The sequence below is a fragment of the Typopeltis vanoorti genome, chromosome 1 (assembly GCF_054136105.1).
Source record: "Typopeltis vanoorti isolate ZY-2024b chromosome 1, IOZ_Tvanoo_1.0, whole genome shotgun sequence".
Classification (NCBI taxonomy): domain Eukaryota; kingdom Metazoa; phylum Arthropoda; class Arachnida; order Uropygi; family Thelyphonidae; genus Typopeltis; species Typopeltis vanoorti.
The window spans coordinates 69,965,101-69,981,695 of record NC_143549.1 but is presented as its reverse complement, the minus strand read 5'-3'; positions in this window follow the sequence as shown (position 1 = coordinate 69,981,695).

The following is a 16,595-nucleotide window of genomic DNA, read 5'->3' as shown; positions in this document are numbered from 1 at the left end:
TTCCTTCTTGTTCCTAATACTCCTAGTATTAGTGTACATGAATTTAAGACCCCCCATTAGCCTCAACCCTACCTTGATGCCTTATATTAACTGTCCCACTCTGATTTGTTGTCCTTATTTGCTCTGGCATATTATATTCATTCTTACATTCAACTGCCTCCATAAGGACTGTATCTCTACCCCCCCCCCTAACAAATCTAGTTTCCCTGAATTTGCACATCCACTACATTCAGCAACACTTTCTCAAGTCTTCTTACACCGTAACCATTCAAATGCAAGCCATCCATCTTATATAGATCCTTTCGCCCATCAAACTCACTCCACACATCCACAAATTCCACACCACTCGTCATACATAACCCACGCATAAAGTCATTTGCAATTATAGCCCTCCTTTTAAACATTTCACTGTCATACCGTGGCAAAAGACTAATCATTCTAACTCTCTCACTCTTTTCTTTTGCTACCTCAAACAATTCATTCAGGTCTTCTATCATTTCCATTTTATCTCCTTTCAAATCATTCGTACCTGCCACAACAATCATTTAATTAATAACAAAATAAAGTAGTTAAACAGCATTAAAATTTTTATGATCTTTGAATACAAATATGCTAAAAAGCGATAATATAATATACATATTATATATGATTATAATATAATTACATAATAAAATCGCAGAAGACATGCTAATATGTACAGAGAAAGTTGCATAACAATTAATTAAGAACAAAATAAAGCAGTTAAATAGCATTAACATTTTTATGATCTTTGAATACAAATATGTTAAAAAGCAATAATTTATACGTACGTATGAGAGGACTACATGGTGTACATTTTGCCTGATGAACAGTTTGGCTTCCGTAAGGCCCATAGTACAGCTCAACAAGTTCAGCAGCTGGTAGAAATCATTACTAAAGGTTTCAACTGGAAACTCAATACAACTCCGATCTTCATCGACGCAGAGAAGGCGTTTGACAAAGTATGGCATCAAGGCCTTCTCTACAAACTGATAAAATGTAACTTTCCAATCAAGTTAATAAAAATAATACATTCTTACCTGAAAGACAGATATATGCAGGTCAGGGTCGGCGAAATGGTTTCGACCAGACCCAGGATCTCAGGGATCTCTTCTGGCACCTCTCCTATTTTCAATCTATGTAGAAGACTTCCCTCTGAACCCAAGAACAGCATCCACTGCATTATATGCAGATGATACTGCATTGATGGCAAGATCACTGAGCCCAAAACTGGCAACTAAAGACTACAAGCATACACACTTTAGAAAAGTGGATGACAGACTGGAGGATCCAAGTTAACCCCCAGAAAAGCTCAGCTATATTGTTTACTAGAAAGAAAATCCATATCATGGAGGATATTTATTTATTGGGAATAAAGATTCCATGGCAGACTGAAGTTAAATATCTTAGAGTGATTCTTGATAGTAAACTCCTATTCAGCAAACATATTAGTTACATTACCTCAAAAACATCCAACGTCTTAGCACAGCTCTACCCTATGATCAACAGACAAAGAAAACTGGACACGCAAACAAAATTAACAATTGACAAGATGGTAATTCGATCGGTTATCACTTACGCATCTCCCAGCATGGAGCTACACCGCAAATTCAAACGTTCTAAAACTTCAGAAATTACAGAATAAGTGCATAAGGATGATTCTGGATGCCCCTTAGTTTATAAGAAACACCCAGATCATTAGAGAAGTTAATATCCCTTATATCTCTTCCGTTCTCATAAATCTAGCTGAGAGGTTCTTTACCAAGACAAATAACCATCCAATTCCGTTAATCAAGGAAGCCTCGGAATATAGTGAAGCAGAAATCAACAAATATAAAAGACCAAAGTCTATCTTAAGTTCAGCTGAACACAACTAACTTAACTACCCTCAATGGGCGAGCATATAGCTCACAAACACTCCATTCAAAGTTCTTTCATTACAAGACAAAGGGGAATATGAAAAGCAATTTTGCTTCACCCATCTAGCTAGAAATGTTAATGTTGCTACATGGTGTGTAGTGTTTTTCAAAAAGCTTCCGAAAGCTAAGTATTATTTTGAGTGAAAATTGGAATACTGGTTTCAATCTTAAAGTAGTATGGTTTATTTTGGTAACTTGTTGTGTCTGTGATTTTGGTGTGAATTCCGCTTTATTTAACTTAGTATTTTAAAATACGTTTGATAGAGTAGCACGTGGCGCGAAGGCGACGAAAAGTAATGGCGTCAAAAAATACGACGTCTTTGCTCAAAGACTTTATGTAAGGGAGTTTGTCCAGTGTGATGTGTGTATGTGGGATGTATGCTTTCCCGAAAGAGGCTGGAATTCGAATGGACAATGATAGTGGTGGAGGCTGGAATTCGGATGGACAATGATAGTGGTGGGAGACTGTGCAGAAAGTGTAAGGAAAGTGAGGAATTGAAGTATGTATCAGGTCGTGAGATTCTTGTGGTAGAAGAAAGCCAGAATGTGAGTGAAAATAGTGGCTTGAAAGGAAACTGCGATGTTGTACAAGATAGCAGTGAGAGCGGTGATCAAAAGAGTGAAAGCAGTTATACAGAGAGAGAGAAAATGGTTTAAATGATAAAACAAATGAGGAATTAGTTGTAAGGAATGAGATTGCACGGTGACGCGGAGAAATACACAGTGCAAAGCGGCAGTTGGAGTGCCTGCAAAACGTTTTCCAGAATGCCTCTGCTAACGGAAATAAGCAAGTGTTTGAAAGGAAAAATAAGCGTAAGAGTGAGAGAGTTTCAGAAATGAAGTAAAGAGTGTTGTACAGTGACGCGTTAGTGAGAGGTGTGATATATGAGAGTTTAACTAAATCGTACTTAACGGGTGAGAAATTTAAGGATTTAATTAAGAAATTAATCTTATTTAATTAATTAAGAAATTTAAGTGAGAATATTAGAGTGCAAAAACAGAAACAAAAAAAAGGTGAAAGAATTGATATTTGTGGCTGGTACGAATGAATTGAAAGGAGATAATTTTTTTAAGAGAGAGGACTTGAAAGTATTGTTAAAGGTAGAGAAAGAAAAGAATGACAGGGTTAGGATGGGGAGTCTGTTGCCGCGGTATGACAAAGAGAAGTTTAGAAGGAAGGCCATAATCGCAAATGACTTTATGCAGACGGTGTGGTGTGTAATTTGGGGATGTGTGGAATGAGTTTGATGTGTAAAATTATTTGTTCAAGAAAGATGGGTGGAGACTGGCAAACGTGTTGCTGAATGAAGTAAAAATGGTTGTGCAGATTCAAGGAAACTAAACTATCAAGGAGGGGGGGGGGGTGGATATGCGGACATCAGTGAGACAGTTGAGTGTAAGAATGTATACAATGTACCCGAGACAGTACTAAGGACAAGAAATCAGAATGAAATAGTTAGATTAACGGATCAATGTAGGGGACGGGACAAAGGGACCTCTGAATTTAATTTATACTAATGCCAGAAGTATTAGGAACAAGAAGTAAGAATTTTTGGCCTTGGTTGGCTCTTTCCGACCACAGGTTATTGCCATTAGTGAAACATGACTGACGGAAGATGATATAGTTAGTGAGATAGAATGTGTAGGTTATAGTGTGCTTAGGAGGGTTGGAGAGAACAAAATGGGGAGATGAGTGCTATTGATGATAGCTGATAAACTGCAGCCGAGGAGAATACTAGTGGTATCGCAGGATAGTGAAAACAGCTCATTTGAGGCTATTTGGTGTCAGATTGAGACTAGCAGAACAAAATATACAGTTTGGTGCTGCTATAGACCAGGTGATGGAGATAATATGCATAAACAAATTGATGAAATGATTGGAAAGGGGGTAATTATTATGGGGGATTTCAACTATCTCCTCCAAAAATCTTCTCCTTCCAGTCAACGGTAACATTGACTGGAAAGAGGAGAGGACACATGTGAGGAAGGAACTGGATTTTATTCAGTTACTAAGGGATAACTATCTGAGACAGCATGTAAGTGAAAATACTAGGGGGTTTGAGAGTGCTTGATCTGGTAATAGCATCTGAGAATTTGACTGTAATGAATATGACCATGTTGCCACCTACTGGTGGGAGTGATCATGAGGTCTTGACCTGGGAGGTGGCTAAAGGTGTGAAATTTACAATTAAGACAGGGTATATGTGGAATTACAGTGCTGGCAAGTATGACAAGCTTAGGAGATTGCTTGGATCAATGCCATGGCATGTAAAACTGCAAGGGCTGGATGTCGATAGAGCATGGGAAGTGGTCATGGAGCATTTACAGGAGGTTATGGCTGATTCTATACCTACAGTATAGTCCGAACAATAAAAAAGTAGGGGTTAAATGGATGAACAACACCATTAAGCTTGAGCTGCAAAAAAAAAAGAAACAACTGTGGAGGAAATTTAAAGAGAATGGTGACCTTCAGGTACACGGATGGTATAAAGCACAGGCCAGATTGGTAACGAATGCAGTAAAAAAAAAAAAAGCGGATTATAAAAGTAAACTAGCTATGCAAGCTAAAGAGAATCCCAAACAGTTCTTTCAATATGCTGCAAGCAAAAAAAAAAACTGTTCACGACAGAATGATTTTAAGGAATGCCAAGGGTAAGGAAGTCACTGAATCAGTCATTATAGTGGAATTTCTGAAGGAGCACATTGCAAGAGTATATCATCCAGGTAGTGACATTGAAAGAATGAAGAAACCATTAGTTTATATGAGAATTGTGAATAAGGTGGAGGTGAACAGTCTATTACAGAACTTTATGTGAATACATCTGTCAGATTGGATGGTATAGTGGCACGGGTCTTACGTGAAGCAGCTAAAGAATTATCAGGACCCTTTACCATATTGTTTAATCTGAGTCTCTGGTCTGGTTTAGTCCCGAAGGGGTGGAAAGAGGGGAAAATAGTTCCACTGCATAAAGGAGAATCCAAGTCTACCGTTGCAAATTACCGACCGATGAGCATATGAGGAGTCATTTTCAAGGTCTTGGAGAAAGTAGTCAAGAAAAAAATGGATTGATGAATATGGGATACTGTATGGGGGACAACATAGTTTTTTGAAAGGTAGATCATGCCTCCGTAACTTGCTCACGTTTTATAACACAGTGACGGCTGAACTGGACAAAGATAATGGGTTTACAGTGATTCTACTGGACCTTGCTAAGGCCTTTGACAGAATTCCACATGGAACTCTAATTAGTAAATTGTAGCATATGGGGATGGATATAGGGTTGGTGAGATGGAAAAGAGGGTGGCTGATGGAGAGATATCAGAGAGTAGTTTACTCAGGAGTAGGATCAAAAAGATGGCCTGTGATTAGTAGTGTGCTTCAAGGTTCTGTTCTTGGACTATTGCTGTTTAATTTGTTCATTAACGATATAGGGAAGGATCTAAGTGGAACGGCTCATTTGTTCGCTAATGTTGCAAAGTTGGGTAAGGCAATAGTGAATGCAGAAGATGTCAAAATCGTGCAGGATGTTTTGGATAGTTTGGAAGTCTTTGTTAACGAGAATGATGTCAATTTAATGTAACAAAATGTAAGGTTATGCGTTTTGGAGTGTAAAGATTACCAGCAGTATACCAAATTGGTGGAACTGTAGTCCAGGAGATTGATGAGGCCAGGGACTTTGGAGTGTTGGTGGATAGGGAGATGAAGTTTAGGGGCACATTTCAAAAGTGGCTAAATCAGCTCATCAAATCACTTGGTTGCTGAAGAATACTTCGACGAACAGAGATATGCAAGTTATTGTTCCTGTGTACCAAGCCATGATAAGACCTCATCTCGACTACTGTGCCCAGATTTGGTCACCTAGGTTTCTTGTTGATGGGGAAGAAATTGAGAGGATCCAGAGGCGAGTGACAAAGATGATAGCAGGTCTATGTAATGACCCTTATGAGAACAGGTTGAAGATTTGTGGGTTGCAGAAATTGGTTGATATGCGGAAAAGGGGAGATATGATTGAGACATTCAAATTGCTAAAGGGTTTCTATAGGATTAATTCAGAGTATATTTTTGAGAACAGGACTGGTGGTGGGAGAACTAGGGGACATCCATGGAAGCCGGGCAAAGAGCGTGGTTAGTAAGGGTGTTAGAGCTGTTTTTTTTTTACTTTTAGAGTGATGAATGAGTGGAATAAGCTACCTGAGTCTGTTGTGCATGCTGTGACTGTGAATGAGTTCAAGACAAGGTATGATAGAGACTATAAGAATGTCGAATAGTTGTGTGGACATAATGTTTATGGCCTTCCTCGATGAGTCTAATGATTCCTTGGAGTCACCGGTAGTAGTAGTAGTAATAGTAATAATAATACAATTATTTTGAATAGAGATTCCTCCTTTCTGTGGGAAAATAAATAATCTTTAATTAGAATTTTGTATTTGTTTGGGTTAGTTTCATTTCTTATTGTTAAAGGTTGTGTGTTGAATACTTTTGTCGTTAAAATACACCTTGTCCTCGAATTACGACCACAAAAAATAAAATAAATAATAAATTAATAATAAATGAGGCAGCTGCGCGTACGATAACTATGGAATACGATAGTTATCGTAGAATAACCCGCGTACGATAACTATTTGTCACATACACTCAGTCGCTTTCAAGTGTGTGTGGTGTATTAATTAAAATTGTACTGAAATACTACTCATAAAATGTCTAGTAAAAGGAAAATACCTTCATTTATAGATACGCCAACTAAGAAGTCAAGGAAAACTATTGATTTAGAGTGTAAAATGAAAGTTATCCAGAAGAATGAAAGCGGAAAGAAAGTGAATACGATAGCACGTGACTTGAAGTTATCACATTCCGGTATCGACGATTTATAAGGACAAAGAAAAAATTCGGGAAGCTGTCAAAGGTTCAGCACCTATGAAGTCTACAATTTTAACCAAACAACGACAGGGACCCATCCATGAAATGGAGAAATTGTTGTTTATGTGGACCTCAACCCAAGAACATGACTCTGACGATCCACAACCCAACACAAGCAAAGATTAAAAATTGATTTTGTAAATTTCATTTGTATTAATTTTTACATTAATTTTAGATTGTATTTTTGTGTTTACAGTACAGTATGTACAGTATTATTTTTCACATTATGTACAATAGACATAATTATAAATTTAAAAGATTATAAAAATAAATTATAAACAGGATAAAAAGATTAGAAAGGTTAAAGAATGCTGTTAATAATATGGCCGACATACGACCTGTCAGCCAGAACGGAAGTCGGTCATAAGTCGACGGCCAAGTATAATGTTTGTGTATTCCTTCTTTATTTGCTTTTGGAACTATATATTTTAGGCCCTTATGTCTACTAAGGAAAGCATCTTGTTTAATATTTAAGTATTCGTTGTCGTATTTTTATGAATAATTAACAATTGACATTTGTCTTCAGGGGTGGATCAAGATGCTTTTCATATTCCCCGCTATCTGTTGTGGTTACAGTGAGGGTAAAATTTATGAGAAGTTTGCTCGCCCTGAATGGGCATGGAGATTATGCATCGTTATAGGAGGCTAATATAGATTTTGGTCTTCTATATTTGAATATGTCCGTTGGATCGTATGTTGCAGCTTGTTGAACCAAATCGTTGGGGTGAGTGGACGTCTTTAGGAAAAACTTGGTTGCTAAGGATTGTAGAAAAGAGAAAATATAGGGAATATTTGTGTCTCTGTGGAGTTGATTGTTTCTAACATACCACGGGGCGTTCGTAATCATTCTCCAGTACTTGTTCTGCACTCGCTGTATTTTGATAATGTTAGCATTAGAAGTGTGGCTCCAAGCTGGAGAGGCATAGGTGATTATAGGACGAATCGTCATCTGGTATAGTTGCAATTTGATTCTCTTGCTGAGCTTGCTATTTCTATTAATTAGCAGATAGATCTGAGCTGTGGCTTTAGATGCCTTTGTGCATGCAGACTTGGTGTGCTGATTGAAAGATAGCTTCTTGTCGAGAATTACACCCAGGTAATTTGTTTCTGTCTGCCAGGGAATTTTAGTATTGAATAGTAACACATCTCCTACAGGAGACATTGGTCTTTTTGAGAAAAGAACGGCTGAGCTTTTCTGGTGGGTTGACTTCCAGTCTCCACTTAGAGAACCAACCCTCCACCTTTAGAATGTTTTCTTGAAGCTTTCTGGTAATGAAACGGGGTCTGAGAGATCTGGTTAGTATTACTGTATTGTCCGCATACTGGGCCAAAATGGAAGTCATCGGATTGTGCGGGATGTCTGACATGTATATAGAGAACAGCAATGGAGCCAGTAGAGATCCCTGTGGCACTCCAGCAAAGAAGTGCCTCATCAATGTCGCTTTTATTACACTTTTTAAATTTTTTACTTCAATAAATTGTTTTCAAAAACTTTCAGTCAACTCACGATTCTTCCAAATTGTTGATATTGTAGATGGGGACAAACCATACTTCTTTGCTACTGTCAGATTTGATTGGCCACTTTCCACCTCCCGTATAATTTCTACTTTTTCGGAAACCGATAAAATTTTCCGTTTGACTCCCGCCATTTTTCCACAACCAGAAAATGCGTACGTACGAAATGTCGGTAAAGGAACAACTAACGTGTACTATTCGTTCGTTATTCCTGTGAAACGAATTCGTAATAAACATGAAATACACATTAAATTAAATGTAATTCATATATACGTTCAAAATTATTCGTTATAAACGTGAATTCGCTGTAACCGTGATCGTTATAACCGAGTTCTATTGTATGTTTAGAAATTGTATCGGCAAAACTGTCTGTATGTAAATTCCATCGTTGCGTAGATTTAGAAAAAAAAATTATATACGTTCTCCACGAAATCGAAATAAACAGCCTTTGAACAACTTCTGCAGCAGAGTTTCCAATAATGTTAAGTGTGTGAGTGGAACATGGAACGAAAATTGCTGATTCATTCAATATCTTAATTCTTGCTCGTAGACCATTATATTTGCCGCATTGTATGTTTGGCCACGACAATTTTTTATATCTAAAGATAGAGCATTTAAATTTTTAAAAACGAGTTCCTCTAAATTGCAGAAAACCAAAAAACAGTTCCAGCACATCTCCTTTACTATTTACATATCTCAATATAAATGTTAACTGGTCTATATGGCTCACATCGGGTGTGGAATCGACGATCAGCGAATAATATAGAGCTTCTCTAACCTCCAAAATTAATTTCTCCTTTACTTCAGCCCCATTACAGCAATAAATTCATCACATATCGTATGAGCTAAGTAATTAACCTTCCGGCTTCCGATATTATCATATTTTGTTAAATGATTTTCAATAAACTCATCAAACTGTGATAAATATTCTATACAAGTTATAAAATTTCATGTTTTGTTAACACCACCAACACTTTCATCTTCTCTGTGCCCCCGAAATCCTAAACCCAAACTTGCTAACAACTTTACTGTGGCTACAATTCTTTTTAAAACATCTCACCAATATTTTTGTTCAATATTAATCTGATTAATCAAATGAGAATCAATACGTCCAGTTATCGACAATTTTTTTTTTAAAAAATCAACATTGAGGAAATATGTTCTTTAGAGTATTCATGTTCTTTCAATGCGCATTAAAGATTTTTCCAATCATTGTATCCTGTACTAAATTTAGTAATAGAACGTGTAAAAAGTTTGCAAACATAGCAGTAAATCATTTTGCTACTTTCTGAAAAAATAAGCCATTCTCGACATTCTTTTGTGCCATTTACTTTTTCACAGTAAAAATGAACATTTGAAATATTTCTGTAGTACGTCTGATTTCTGTTATTATATTCAACTTTAAAGCTGTTATGTCTCCGATATTGCACAGTATTAAGTCGTTACTTTCTGTTATTTTTATCTACTATTATCACTCTAGTGCCTTCTAAGATTATCTATAAACTAGTTCTCTGGGGCCGTTCTTTTTCCCTTTTTCGGCATCTGACAAAATTTGTTTGATTTGCTGCACTAGCTAGAGCCTAAGAACAGAAATCTCTTGTCCTAGGAAAGTTTCTCAGAAATTAAGTGTCACAAAAATTTGTAAAGTAAATTAGGAAGCTATAGATATTTTAACTTTGCAGTCATGGCCTATTAACTCTAAAACTGTTTGTATATTCCCCTTACACGTAGGTCCAAAAAGTAATGATTGGTGAAGTCAGTCTCATGCTTAGATCACACACAGGCTTACATAAGAAAACATATTTATTATATGGCTAAAAGGATTACAATAATTAGATACAATACGAGGTTAGCATTCTACCTCAAGAAAAGCAATACTAAAGGAGTGATCTAAATCACACGCACAACATTCACACTTTAGGCATATTATTCACATATAATTTGGTACAAGACACTATTCGGTTTTTGAACTTATGAATTATTAACTAACAATCCCTTTACAATATTCTTGGAACCATACAATACTTGGTTTCTCAGACTACTAGTCTAATAAGGTTAGAGTCCCTGAAGATGTATTATCATTAAAGTTCTCCTTCTTTCAGCCAAGTTCTTATTCCTTACCTTTCACAAAATTTTATCATTATAAAGCAAGAAAAGTCAGGGTACTTTACCAATCTGCAGTGTTGACACTGGAAACCTTTCGTCCGTCCTTTGTTGTGGGATATCACCGCTGCTGCAAACTGCTATAAACTAATTATACCACATGGAGGTTACGTGCTCGTTTCGAAATGGGCCACTCTTTTTTGCTGGACATTCGCTTATCACTTAATCCGACCTTTTTCAAAGGGAGTCCTCTGTTGTCTTTCATCATTTCACCGATGGCCCGCGTTTGGGATCTGCCATCGTCTTGTGCATAGCCTAGCCGGACATGCGTTAGTCAGCCAGGGGAGAGTTGATACTGGTCATCGCCGTCCGCACGAGGGAAACAGGAACAGAAAACACGGGGGGGGGGGAGATACCGTTAACTGTTAATTTAAATGGCGAGATGGACGTCAATCCCTTGGATTTTTATCCCTTCATCGCTAGATTGTGATTATTGATAGTGAGAAATTTTTGAGCGCGTGGCTTGCCCGAATTAGGGCTATGTAGAATCCTTTGAAGCGATGATCAGAGCTGCCTTTGGTCGTTTGTGTCTCCGTCTGTCGTTTTCATCATAATTTGATGCATCATGAATGAGTTGGTTGGGATGGAGTGATGCCTGGGCGAAGTACTTGGCAGCAGTCTGGTTGAGATACGAAGGTATGTCTGGCATGTTTCCGTCTTGGTGGAGGAGAGCATTCCTAACAAACCACAGGGCGTCGAAGATCATTTGGAGGCATTTATTTTGTAGTACCTGTAGTCTTTTGATGTTGCTGGGGGAGTGTGGCTCCATGCCGGCAATCCGTAAGTTAGTATGGGTCTGATGATTGTTTTGTATATTGTTAGTTTGTTTTCTGTACTGACTTTGCTTCTTCCGTTGAGTAGCGGGTATTGAGCTATTGCTGAGTTGGCTTTGTTGCAGGCATGTGAGGTGTGAGTCGGTTATCCAGTTTGATTCCCAGATATTTTACTTCTTTTTGCCATGGGATATCAGTGTTGAACATCGTGACTGCTCCATGGTGGGTTGCTTTCCTTCTTGTAAAGAGTATGGCCATACTCTTGTCGGCATTGACATTTATTTTCCATTTCTGAAACCATTCTTCAAGATTTGTTGCTGTAACTTGTAGTCATTGTGTGGCTAAGTGATCTGGTCAGTATTGCCATGTCGTCTGCATAGAACGCCATGGCGGTTGATGCTGTGTTTGGTATGTCTGAGATGAAAATGTTGAAGAGTAGCGGCGATAGGAGGGAGCCTTGCAGGATACCTGCTGTGATGCTTCTCATGGAGGATCTGAGGCCACGTAGCTTAACTTGAAATTTTCGGTCTTTCAGATAGGATTCTATGATTTTGGCGAGGTTTAGTGGGTATTTTGCAGCTATTAGTTTGTGGATGAGGCCTTTGTGCCATATTTGTCAAAGGCTTTCGCCACATCCAGGAAGATTGCACCTGTATGGTGTTTCCAATTGTATCCAGTAGTTATGAATTCTATAAGTCTGTGGACCTGTTGGGTTGTGCAGTAGCCTTTGCAAAATCCGAATTGTTCTTTTGGGATTGGGTCGATCTTGTCCGTTTCGTTTTGTAGGCGGTTCAGAATTCTTTTCCGCGATTTTTCCCAGATTTGATAGGAGGCTGATAGGTCTGTAGTTCTGGAGAATTGAGGTGGTTTTCCGGGTTTGTGGATGAGGATTACATCTGCCCATTTCCAGCGAGTGGGGAAGTAGTTGAGTCTTAGCATCGCGTTGATGATCGCCACTAGATGCATAACTGTTTTATGGGGGGGGGGGGGTGCTTTTATGGTTTGGTCTGAAATCTCGTCAAGACCTGGGACCTTTCTGTTGTTGAGGCTCTTGATGATTCATCGATGGCTATTTCTTCGGACGTGATTTCTTCTACCAGTCCTCTGATAACAATTTTTAGGTTTTTTCGCTTTTCAGTTCGAAAGTGTCGTATGGGGTCTTTAGCTCGTCCATTAACTTTGCTAGCTGACAGTAGTCTGATGTCCCTTCGGGCTGGATACAGACTCCTTCATCAGAATGTCTGTTTTGAATTTAATCTCGGAGTTTCTCATGGCCTCCGAAATTGTCGACCATTGTTTTTTTTCTCTCTTAAGATTACCGGCGGGACTCGTTCTTTGATTTGTGCCGCTGTGTCCATTGGCTGGTGTTCTGGGTCTTCGGGTGGTCTCTTTTTGGTTTGCTTTTTTCTGCTCACTGTTTGGTAGTCGTCTGGTTCTTCCGGGGTCTGAGTATCTGTGGCTGGGTTGTTGTCTCATGTGTCATCTTGAGAAGTGGTGGGAGAGGTTCTGAAGGTTGATAGTCCTCAGATTCGACTTCCGCGATTTGATGGATCTCTACTTTACCCGGCCATTTTGCATGTAGCAGGTTTCCTACATGTCGGAAAATTGCAAGCAGCTGCTTAAAGTCTAGTTCATGGTACAGACTGTTCATGATGATTAAGACTAGTCTGCAGATTCTGCATATTGCTGTACAATATGCAGAATCACTATACTTTGTGCTCACCTGTCTCAATCTTTACCTTACCTTACCTACTTACCTGAAATTTTGGCATCTGCAATATATATTTCTTATTCTTATATCAATAAAATGTTCTCAAATAACTCTCACTTATCCCTATCCCTCTAATTTTCCTTCAATTCTGCTAGCTTCGGAATCAAATTTTCCCTCCTCTAGCACTCAACTGAGGTAAAAAAATCTCCCTCCTGATTCTAATACCTAATCTTATGCTGTCTACAGAAAGCTGCTGCCTCTCCGATCTCTCCTCCAATCACATCTCGCCTCCGGGGAGAGATACCAGACTTGTGTAACCGTATTTATTCCCCTTCCATGCTGGAATCTTATTCACTGGAGCCTCCCTATTCGTCCTGACGAGGTGATGTCATTCCGCCGCCTTACGGTATTTGCTCCTTTCGGGGAACACGTACCCCATTTGAAATCCTTTGCGGAGATTTTTCCTTTTACTGTCATTCCTGGGAAACGTACATTGCTCTGTTTCCCCTTTTTATTGGATAATCTAGCACAGGTGTGCGATGTTGTCTCTGGTTGATACCCTGTTCTCGAGCTTCCTGGTGCAACAAAACAGTCACGGGCGATGTGCCCTAATTTTCCACAATTGTAGCACCTAGGAATTTCTCGGTGGTGACCTCTTTTATCCTCTCTGTCCAAGGACAAAGGAGAGTCCATTCTACAATTGGCAGACATTTCTTGCAACTTCGTCACAGAATCCATCCTCTCTAACATAGGTTGTTGTAGCCTTTCGACTTCCTTATTAACAATACTTGTTATTCTGTCTTCTTGCAAGGAGGGGGACTGTTGATTCCTGGGTGGGCCAAATGTTAACTTACTAATTACTGAATCAAGATGCTCTATGAGTGGTTGTTGTAACTTCTCCACCTCCTGCCTGACTATGGAGCGAACTTTGTTAAATTCGCAAGTATCAACTGCAACACTATAAAATGACTGTTTTATTTTCTTCATTACTTCCCTGCACCTTCCATTGTTTCCCTTTCTTCTCTATTCCCTCCCTCACAGGATTAGGATTCCTATCAACATCTCTACTTTCTTTGATGACATTAATAGGGCTCACAGTGACTGCAGGACAAATGTCCCCAAGCAGCTGTTCTCTTTCTAGTGTGGCATCATAACATCCGTTCAAACTGGTAATTCCTTTTCCAAATGCTGTCTCCTTTAGTTCTTGCCTTAAGCCAACTCTAAAATGCTGAAATACAGCCCAATCCAGATGTTGTTTCTCATCGTCGGGCACACTCAATGTATTAGCAAAGGTGAGTAGCCTGTTATAAAAGTCAGAGATGCTTTCCTTTTCCTTTTGGACCATTCTTTGGAGTTTCCAGAGGTTAGGCCCTACGTTTTTTGTCTTGGAAAACTGGGAAATGAGGATTTCCCTAAACCTCTGGTAGTCCAAAGTTTCTTTTAAGAGCAGCGAGGAGTAGAAGCTTTTTTGCTCTTCCAACTTACTGCGAAGCAGTATAAGCAACTGGAAGTCACTCCATCGCCCTATCCTCTTCTATATAGTCGAAGAAGGCTTTTCCTTTTTTTTCCCGGGGGGGGGGGGGGGGGCGGTGAGACATGCCCTCCAAAAAGGGGGAAAAAACACTAAAAAGTTTCCCAAAATTCTTTTCCTAATTATAATTTTTTTTTTATGTTGTGTTGTGTCTTCTATTTCTATACTACTTATGAATTAGCGATCATTGCAGATACTCAGTCATAGGTTGTTTGCAATGTGTAGTGTGTATTCTCAAACCGTCTAATCGACCCCCCCCCCCCCACAAGATTAAACCCTGAGTGTGCTACTGGTGCAGTACATTCTGCTACTGCAACTTTTCCAAATGCCACACATCATACAGGACATTTCCGAAGTCTTCAAACTGAGTTTAAATTCATAAAGCAAACACACCTGAATTACACCAGGTTCAACTGACATTTTAAAAGGGTTCAAAAGTTACAGAAAAAAAGTACACACCAAGTTAGAGAGCACCAATTGACTGGCACGTATGTGCCTTATGATGAATATAAAAAAAATTGTTCTGCAAACCACTACAAAATAAAACAAGTCATTGTAGTAAACTCTACCAAAAACCGCATGAACTTTTTTTTTGGTTACCTGATAGATTTAAGTTGCATTTCTAGAGTCCTTATCAGGAAGCCAAACTCTCTGCAGACCATGATATAAATCATACATTTCCTTCAACACATTCTGTATGATTCAATCACTAACCACTCTGACATAACATTTCACTCATTAATACTCTCATGCAAAAAATCTACTTTCTGCTTCCTTAAATCTTCCTGAGATGAATTCATTCTTCCCCTACCATCTATTACTTTGCACAGCATTTTGTTTGCATATAACATACAGGCTCTCTTGCCATTTAGGTCTCAATCTTATGCCTCTCTTCCTGTTCAAAAACTCTGCAAGGTTTATTCATCCCGTCTTGCTCCTACAGAACATTCTACAGTCTAAGATGATCTGTCATTACCTCTGTACCCTTTCTAAGGTTTCCTTGTCCTCCAGATATTCAAGTGTTCAGAGCCATGCATGAAATCCCAGATGCAAAGAATGCTCCCTACTTGAAGTTCAAGGAACAGAATGCTGCAAACTCTCTATGTACCATTAACCTCAGATCTCTTGTAGCACCTCCTGAAGTTCCATCAATACACTTCATTTCATGACCCAATACTTTACAACATTAAACAGGCATATCCCTGATCAATTGCACAGAGAATAAGGCTTATTAATTCTTTTTAAAGCAGCATTGCCACATTTGATATCACTAACATCACTCTTCTTAACTTAGCATAATCTGCAAACAAATATCTTCTTTCATAACTTCAACAATATCATCAACATATAGATTAAATCACAATGGTCCAAGAACTAAAGTTCTTGAAATAAAGAGTGACAAGTGATGACTTGTCACCATTCTCCTTCGTGTCATGCAGTATTCTACTAGGTAATGATGTAAAATGTAAAAAAAAAAAAAAAAGCTTTAGATTTTATTATAGTACTGTAATATACGTTAATATAGTACATAATGTAAAAATGTTTACAGTGCTATAAAACATAAACTGGTTACTGAAACCAAACTGCCCATTAATAAACTCATACCTCCCATCTAATTTTGTATTCTACCTCTAACCAGCCTCTCCAACAACTTTATTACCATACCTAATATACAAACTAGACTACAGTTTGCAACTACATTTGGATTCTCATTATATATAGTAGAACATTAGTGGCACCCTTCCATTCACTTTTCAGGCTGAGAAAATTCTCAGCCTAATCAATTTTTTGGAGCCCAGTTCTATCTATGTAAAACACAGCTTGAAGTCTTTTTGACTTAATTGATCATACATACATAACTTTACTCTTTGCTGTCATGGACTGGTGATCATTATCCTTTATCCAGTCTACTTAAATCATCACATAAGATCTCTGCATCACCTTTAATAACTATTGCCATCTTCAATTTCATATCATTGTCAAGTAACTAGATAATACAGAGCTCTGTGGAACATTACTGATTATCTGCTTTCTCCTTGATTTGATT